The sequence below is a fragment of the Prionailurus viverrinus genome, chromosome D3 (genome assembly GCF_022837055.1).
Source record: "Prionailurus viverrinus isolate Anna chromosome D3, UM_Priviv_1.0, whole genome shotgun sequence".
Lineage (NCBI taxonomy): Eukaryota > Metazoa > Chordata > Mammalia > Carnivora > Felidae > Prionailurus > Prionailurus viverrinus.
In genome coordinates, this window is record NC_062572.1 from 72,491,769 (window position 1) to 72,501,154 (window position 9,386).

At 37.7% G+C, this 9,386-nt stretch overlaps 1 pseudogene; it reads right to left on the bottom strand.

Annotated features, from left to right (window-relative positions):
• Nucleotides 1–939: 939 nt before the first annotated feature.
• LOC125148674 (AP-3 complex subunit sigma-1-like) lies at nt 940–5,693 on the bottom strand (annotated as a pseudogene).
• Between the last annotated feature and the right edge of the window lie 3,693 nt (nt 5,694–9,386).

Here is a 9,386-nt window from a genome sequence, read left to right on the forward strand (position 1 = left end):
CCTCTGGGTTAAATTTGTTCTAGGAATTTTATTCTTTTGATGAAGTTGTAAGTGGGATTGTTTTCTTGATTTTTCTGATAGTTTATTGTATATAGAAGTGCAATGGATTTTTGTATATATTTTTTAACAGTGATAAAATATACCTTATTAGCTGAGTTAGAGGGTCATGAAAAAATTATTGCTAAAGTGTAGGTATCAGACAAACAGAGAGGTACTTTAGAAGTCCTGTTACCGGGGCACCTGGGTGGCTCAATTGGTTAAGCATTGACTCTTGATCTCGGCTCATGTCATGATCTCATGCGTTGTGAGTTTGAGCCCCACATTGGGCTGTACACTCGTGGTGAAGAGCCTGCTTTGAATTGTCTCTCCCTTTCTCTGCCCCTCCCCTGCTCACACTTTGTGTATGTGTCTCTCTCTCTCAAAATAAGTAAACTTAAAAAAAAAAAGTCCAGTTACCTTTTTAACTGCAGTTTATTTAAACTAAGAGAGAAGTTCCTTTTTAACTGGAGTTTATTTAAACTAAGAAAGTTCCTAATGTTTTCATGCAGTACATACTCAGTTCTTTAAAAATTGTGACAAATAGCAGAAAGAATTACGGAATGCTACACATGTGATCCATACAAAATACCAACATTTTGGATTGTACATAATTTAAAGGAATGTCTCAAACACTTATTGAAATATTTTAGTAGCCAATCCATAGAAGCATGCCTTAGGTGGGCATAGGAATGCAGTTTAGAAAAGAGAAATATAACATTGGAGCAATGCAATTTCAAAATCACTGAGCAGGAAAAGCTTCCATACTGATTTTATACAACCTCTATAATGGTACCCTGACTTAAATCCAAGAACAAAAGTTGAGACTCTCTTCCTCTATTTTTGGTAAACAACTGCATGGTAAAGTTAAATGACTTTTCTGACTTTGCTTGGGAGTGGCCTTTAAAATTTTTTATTTAAAGAGGGCAGATTTGGCATTTCTATACTGATGTCACCAATTATAGTACTTCTTGGGATATCAGGAAGATTCATATTTTTTTTAATTTTTTTTTCAACGTTTATTTATTTTTGGGACAGAGAGAGACAGAGCATGAACGGGGGAGGGGCAGAGAGAGAGGGAGACACAGAATCGGAAACAGGCTCCAGGCTCTGAGCCATCAGCCCAGAACCTGATGCGGGGCTCAAACCCACAGACCGCGAGATCGTGACCTGGCTGAAGTCGGACGCCTAACCGACTGCGCCACCCAGGTGCCCCAGGAAGATTCATATTCTTTACAGCTAATAGAGCATGGGCTGGAGCCCCCTCTAAGCCAGCTTCATGTTTCTCCAGTTTATTTTGTGTATCATTTGGTGTAAGAGCCTCATTCATATTGGTGTCTAGTACCATTCCCCCATCACCACTTCTTCGAGAATATTGTGAACCTCATCTACAATGGAAAATTAAATCCGGTTCACAGGCATTTTCAAAGCACGTGTCTCATGTTGCCATGAATCATTGAAGTAGATCTAAAATGCCAAGTTCACTTGCTGAAGAATCCACCCAGAAGACAAAATATAATGTTACATAATTCCTAAAAATCAGTTTGTTGTCAGAGTCTCCAATTAACAGTCCTTTTTCTAGGAAATTACAAACATTTCATCTCTATTAGATACCAAATGGAATGTCTCCCTGATGCTTTGTTATTGTGAATAACAAGTTGAGCTGATAGAACTTGGAGAGATGCAGTTTCCCATGGTTGTTGAAGACAAGCATCACTTTGATGATGACTGGGTGGATGCTGGGGGCCAGGATGGGGGTGGGCGTACAAGTCTCACCCGGGGATCTCACCAGTGATCCTTCCCTACCTATTGTATATTAATTTTGTATCCTGAAGCTTTACTGAATTTATTTATTAGTCCTAATAGTTTTTAGTGGAGCCTAGGGTTTTTTATGTATTCTGTCCTGTCATCTACAAATAGTGACAGTGTTACTTCTTCCTTTAAATTTGTGTGCCTTCTGTTTCTTGTCTAATTTCTGTGGCTAGATCTCCAATATTATGTGGTGACAGTGGGCATCCTTTTCTTTTTCATGATCTTAGACGAAAGGCTTTCAGTTTTTCACCATTGAGTATGATATTAGCTGTAGGTTTGTCATGTATGGCCTTTGTCATGTTGTGGCACATCTCCTCTATACCTTTTTTGAGAGTTTTTATCATAAAAGGATGTTGGATTTTGTCAAATGCACTTTTTTTTGGCATCTATTGAAATGATCTTATTTTTAGCTTTCATTTTGTTACTTTGGTGTATTATGCTGATTGATATGCAAATGTTGAACCATCCTTGCGTCCCTGGAATAAATCCTATGTGATCATGGTGTAGGTTCCTTTTAATGTGTTGCTGAATTCATTTTGTTAATGTTTGGTTGAGGACTTTTGCTTCTGCATTTATCAGAGATAGTAGCCTATAATTTTCTTGTGGTATCGTCCGTTTTTGGTGTTAGGTTAACGCTTGCCTTATAAAATGAATTTTGAAACATTCCCTACCCTTCAATTTTTTTTGGAGAAGTTTGAGAAGGATAAGTATTAAATCTTCTTTGAATGTTTGGTAGAATTCACCAGTGAAGCTGTCTGGTCCTAGAGTTCTGTTTGTTTGGAGATTGTTGATTACTGATTCAATGTCCTTACTAATAACTGGTCTATTCAGATTTTCTATTTCTTCAGGATTCAGTCTTGGAACATTGTAAGTTTCTAGGAATTTATTCATTTCTTCTAAGTTGTTCAACTTGTTGGCATATAATTGTTCATAGTAGTTTCTTATTTTTTGTATTTCTGTTGTGAATTCTCTGATTTATTTTTCTTTTGAGACTTTTTTTTACCTTGGTGAGTCTAGCTAAAGGTTTGCCAATTTTGTCCATTCAAAGAACTTCATTGATCTTCTCTATTGTATTTTTAGTCTGTTTTCTCTCTGATCTTTATTACTCTTTGGGCTTCATTCTTTTTCTAGTTTCTTTAAGATGATTCCATATTGATTTTCTGTCTGGGTGATCTACCCATTGATGCAAGTGGGATGTTAAAGCCCCTGCTATTATGTGTTGTTATCAGTATTTCCCTGAGGTCTGTTAATATTTGCTTTTTATATGTTTTGGTGCTCCTATGTGGAATGAATATTTATAATGTTTATTTATGCACATTATATCTTCTTGCTAGATTGAACCTTTTAACATTATGTAGTGCAAATCTGTCTTTTTTTAATTTTTGAGTCTTTTATTTAAAGTCTATTTTGTCCAATATGTATATAGCCACACTAGCTTTCTCATTTCCATTTTCTTGGAATATCTTTTTCCATCCCTTTGCTTTTAGTCTGCCTATGTCCTTCTAACGCAAGTCTCTTGTAGTTATTATATAGATGTGTCTTGTTATCCATTCAGCCACTCTTGCTTTGATTGGAGAATATAATCTATTTACATTTAAAGTGATTATTAAAAGATAAGTACTTATTCCCATTTTGTTAGTTGTTTTCTTGCTGCTTTTATTGCTCCTCTATGTTCCTTATTTCTCTCCTCCCTTGTGGTTTGATGACTTTTTTAGTGTTATGTAATTAATTTTCTTACTTTTATGTGTGCGTATTTATTTTATTTTTTTGCTTGGTGGTTACTGTGAGGTTTATATATAATTCTATGTATAATAGTCTATTTTAAGTTTATAGCAATTTAAACTTGAACATATTCCAAAACCAAATTTTTATTCCCTTTCCCCATGTTCTATGTTTTTGATGTCACATTTTACACCTTTTTATTTTATGTATCCTTTAATTGATTGTTGTGGTTTTAGTTCATCTTAAAACTAGCTTTATAACTGATTATCCTTTACTGCCTTTACTATGTTTATCGTTTCCAATGAGATTTTTACTTTTGTATGTTTTCTTGTTAATAATTCCATTTCTTTTCAACTTAAGTCCTAAAACGTGTGTTGTAAAGCCAGTTTAGTAGTGATAAACTCCTTTAGATATTGTGTGTTTGGAAAACGCTTTACTTCTCCTTCAATTCTGAATGATAAACTTGCTGGGTAGAATATTTTTGGTTGGAAGTTTTTTTCCTTTCAACACTTTGTATATGTCCCGTCACTCCTAGCCTACAAAGTTTCTGGTGAGAAATTGTCTGATAGTCTTAGGGGTTTCCCTTATATATAACAATTTGTTTTTCTCATGCTTTTACAATTGTCTCTTTAACTTTGGACTTTTTAATTATAATGTGTCTTGATGTGGTTCTCTTTGGATTCATCTATTTTGGAACTCTGTGGGCTTCCTGAATCTTGAAGTCTGTTTCCTTCCTAGGTTAGGGAAGTTTTTAGCCATTATTTCTTTAAACAAGTCTTCTGTCTCTTTCTCTTCTCCTCTGGGGCATTTTCTTAAACATTCTTTTTCCTTTCTATTGCTCTGTCTGGGTGAGTTCAGTTGCCTTGTCTAACAGCTCACTGATTGATTTTTTTTTCTGCTTTTGAACCTTCTAGTGTATTTTCAGTTCAGTTATTGTATTTTTCAGCTCTGTGATGTCTCTGTGGTACTTTCTTGCATTTTCTCTTTGCTAAAGTTCTCAATGTGTTCATCTGTTCTTTTCCCAAGGTCGGTGAGCATCTTTATAACTGTTACTTTGAATTCCTTATCAGGCTGATTATTTTTGTATGATTAAGGTCTTTTTTGAGGTTTTATTTTATTCTTTCATTTGGAATATATTTCTCTTTCCTCATTTTGTCTGACTCTTGGTGTTTGTTTCTATGTGTAAGGTGAGGCAGCTACCTCTGTCTTGAGGAATAGCCTCGTGTAGATGATGAAATTTCTCATTCATCCTTTCCTTGCTCTTTGTTGTCTCTTGGATCTTTGTGATTGTCTAAACTTTTTGATTTATTTTTGATATAGCCTCATTGTTGAAGGTGTGCTGAGACCTGTCCCAAATGACCATTTGGGGGTGGAGAATCTTATGTAGCACCTACTTTCAGGCTGATTGGAAGCCAAACCCTCAAGCAGCAGCTTTTAAAGTATTGCAAACATATACCATCCAATGGGGCCACAATTTAAAACCCTATTGACTTCCAGATCAGGAGACCTGGAGATGTAACAGTTGTAAACACAGTTGTAAAAATCTGGGCTCCAGTCAAGTGTAGAAAAACTCTTTCTGCAAGGTCTCATCTCTCACTGTAGTAAGGCCAAAAGGGTATATGCAAAAACTGTGTCTCTCTGATTATCTTTCCTGGGAGAACTTCCCTTAGCCTCTGGATGTGTGGGGAACCTGAAGCCTGTCCCTCAGGCTGAAGTTCCAGGCTAAGTACATAAGCTTTTCACAGGAAGGCTGGGTTGCATTTAAGTCCACTGTCTGTGTAATGGCCTAGGTATGGTGGCCTGCCAAGAATAGTCTTTCCCATTGTTTCCTCTGAAGCTTAAGAATGCCAGCCGTCTTGGCCAGGTAATCAAGAATATCCCTTGTGTGGACTGTGCATGTCTTCTGGCTTTAGGTAGAAGTAGAGGCACAGGGCACACTCACTGGCTTCAGAAAGGCAGTGGGAAAATGTTTTGATGGTGTTCTTCTGTGCTCTTCAGGAATGCAGTGAAAGACTGCCTTGTCTTTGTGCACGCGCCAGCTTTAGGCTGAGGGTAGAAGAATCCCATGATTACTTCCACTCACCAGTCCAAGCCAGGGAGCAGCGGATGTTACAATTTCCCATGCTTGTTGACGTTAGGCAGGGAGTGAGAAAACGCCATGATAGTTCATGCCTATCTGCCCTAGCCACAAAGCAAGAGAGTGCTGCAACTACACATGCTCTCTGGCTTCAGTGAGGCAACAGGATAGTTCTGTGAATGCCTGCTCCTCCTGTCTTAGCAACATGGCAGGAAGTGCCATGTCCAAGATAGCTTACCAGTGCTCTGTGCTAGCAGCAAAATTGCTACCTGCCAGTGCCTCCATCTCTGGGGATAATTTCAATTGTATCCCATTCCTCCAGTAGATGGTTTTATGTTAGCAAATACATTTTATTACTTTTTTTTTTTACATACAGCCTACCACTTTTCAAATTACTGTTTTTTTCCTCTGGGGTTGGGGGCAGTTGAGACTGCATGCAAACCCTTCAAAACAGGAATCTGTTTCCTTTGACACTTTGGGACCTCTGGACATCAGTCCTGTTGATTTTCTAAGCTAGATGTTTTAGGGGGCTCATCTTTCTTGTGCATATCCCAGGGGTTGGGGTGCTTCGTATGGGGCATGAATACCTTGCTCTTCCAGGAGAAATACCAGACTGTTGAGATTCTTGCCCATTGTGTGTTGCCACACTGGGGAATGGGAGTTTTGGTGACACTCTCTCTCTCTTTCCTACCAGTCTCAATGTGGTCTTTTTGTTTTGGAGAAGCAGTTGATTTAGTTTTCAGATCTTTTTCAGAGGGAAATTATCCATATGCAGCTAAGGATTTGGTGGGTCTGTGGGAGGAGATGATTTCAGGATACTCCTACGCTGCCATCTTCTGGATAGTATTTTGGTTATGGGGTGACAGCTGACTGATGTGGATGCTGGCATTGCCTCTCTGATGGTGAAATAGTTGACCCATCAGGCTGTTATACAATATTAGTTTATGTAACTGCAATATTTGTTTCCACCTCTGCACAGCAAGCCAGAGTCCTTATTTGTTTACAAAGCTTCTAAGGCTTAAAGTATAGAAAAGAAAAAGGAAAGAAAAGTACAATTGAGGTCAAATAGACTTCTATCGATGTCTTGGGAGAAAACATCTGGAATCTTAACTCTAATGCCTAGGATTTAAAAGAGTAACTTGCTGAAAAATACTCAGTAAAAATAATGCCTATGCATACTTGGAATTTTTTTTTCCTCTTAATGGCATGATGCATTGCCACTCATACTGTTGAGTCTCTTCAAATACCAGTCTATCAAATAGGAAAGTAAACTTCTCAATTGGGTAGCATCAAAAGTCTAATTCTTTTTCAAAATTTGCTGAATCTAAATAAGATAGTAGCAGTGTTTTGAGGAAAATACAGGTAATATTGAGGACAGATCTCTTTAGAGAAAAAATAGGCTAAAATGAAAGCTTTGGAGTTTCAGAAGGGAAAAAAAGAGCTGCAAAGAAAAAATGTCAAACAGTCATGATGATACTTCAGTTTCTAAATCTGTATATACTTATTTTTAAAAATTTGACCCTTTATTACTGAGTTTTATGAAGTTTGATAAATACAAAAGATTGTGTAAATGCCCTCAAGTCAAGATACCCAGGCATTCCTCATCCCCCCAAATTCTCTCCTTTCTTCCCTTTTGTAGTAAAACATTCCCTGCAGTCAGACCCTGGGCAAACGCCTCTCTGTTCTCTACCTTTATCAATTTTATGCTGATAGTATCACCAACCATCCAGAAAACAACCATTAACAATTAAAGCCTTATACTTAAAGAAAATACTTTAAAAATTGAATTTGACTTTAGGTAAGTGTTTTTGCAGAGATGTATTATAGAATGAGAAATTTAAAAAGCTTACAAGCAAAAAATACCTGAAATTCTAAGGGGGAAGACAAATAAATGTGAATTCGTGACAATAAGAAGAGAAAAAGTATTTCTGACTATTAAGCCTTGTTCATCCAATTTACAATGAAAGACTTCAGGTGTCAACTGTAAAAAATGGGACGGGGTACATAGTAATTGAAAATTGTTTTTGAGAGAAAGTAAACAAAATGTTGAAAACCAAAGGATTGGCCCTTCTTTGGAGAACTGGTTCCTCAATCTCCCCTCCACACTAAGACACGTCCTTCTGTTTTCCTTCCATACCCCCCAGTATTTCTCCTCTTAAGTACCTTTAATCATTTATACTTATGTATTTAATAATTAATAGCTGTCTTCCAAGGGTGTTTAGATACATTGTTTTACCAATCCAATCTCTGTATTTAGGACTAAACCTGAGATCTTGAGGGAAAGGACCAGATCTTTATATTCCCAGGGCCTGCTACTGTGCCTAACATATAATAATTTGCAACAAATGTTTCATTAAATGACCAATAAAGTTGGCAGAGGAGGATGTTAGAAATCCCTTAACAAGTCAAGGGAGAACTTTGTGGGCACCAGAGTGAATTGGCTAACTGTCCACCAAAATTTCATGCTTATCCTTTTGTAACTTGGAGTTAGCCCTCCTGGGACTACATTTGTCAGGTCCATTGCCAAGGGGTGGAGATAGTAATGTGCCTATAATTTCTGGGAGTGCTTTTGTTTTGAATGAAGTTATGGTGCCTTTGCTCTTCTCTTTCCCCTTCCGTTGACAGGATGGGGAGGTCTCCCAGGATAAACATTTGTAGCATTCAGTCTTTGAAAATTGGGGTTTGGTTGGTTGGTTAGAGCAGCTAGCTTAAGTGCAAAGCCTGGTGTTTTATTGCCTGAGGGAAGACCAGATCCATGTCTGTTTTGGGGAGAAAAAAACAGACTTGCCTCAGCAGCAGCAAGAATAAAAACAATAAAGGAGGATTGGGATAGCCAAGTCTCCAGTGAATAAATGAATAATATTTAGTGGCTTAGAAACTTAGAGCCTCTTGTTTGAAATGTTTATCAAAAGAGTAGATTGAAATGAACAAAACAAAAAGAAAACATATACAACACAATGAGTCTAAACAGTGGGAATCCAAACTATAGCATTCCTGAGGGAAAATAATCAAAAGAAGGAACATCAAGCAGCCCTCACATTTGTTAGAAAGAAGTAGGTGCTAGTTGTCAGTGAGGACTTTGTGGCACAGAAGTGGGGAGCAAAGGGCAGACTAGACAGAACTGTTGGAAGCCTGAATGAGCATTCTCAAGTATTGATTAAATATTGTGAAGGTTGTATTTCCACTGCTCAACACCTGCTTCCAGGGTTTGGGGAGCATGGCTGAATGCAACTTTGAAAGTCCCCTTCCTCATGCCTGGGTGGCTCAGTCAGTTAAGTGTTCAACTTTGGCTCAGATCATGATCTCATGGTTCATATGTTCGAGCCCCGTGTTGGGCTCTGTGCTGACAGCTCAGAGCCTGGAGCCTACTTTGGATTCTGTGTCTCCCTCTCTCTTTGCCCGCCCCCTCCCCCGCTCTCTTTCAAAAAAAAAAACATTTTAAGAAATCCCCTACTTTCCTTTTCTTCCTTCCTTCATTTAAAATAGGAATTGTATAAAGAAAAAAAATGCAATTGGGCATTTAAAAGCTGAAAGCATCTTTCTGGCACAGATGAATCATGGCCCGTTCCACATACTTTGAAAAACTGAGCCAAGGGAATGATTTCCACACTGTTCCATATTTCATTCAGTTGGTAAAGAAACAACTATCTACAATGGGCAAAGTGTACTATAGGGAATGATACTATAGGGAATGTCCTTAGTAAGCCCCATCATACATGTGTGTTGGGGGGGGGAGTGT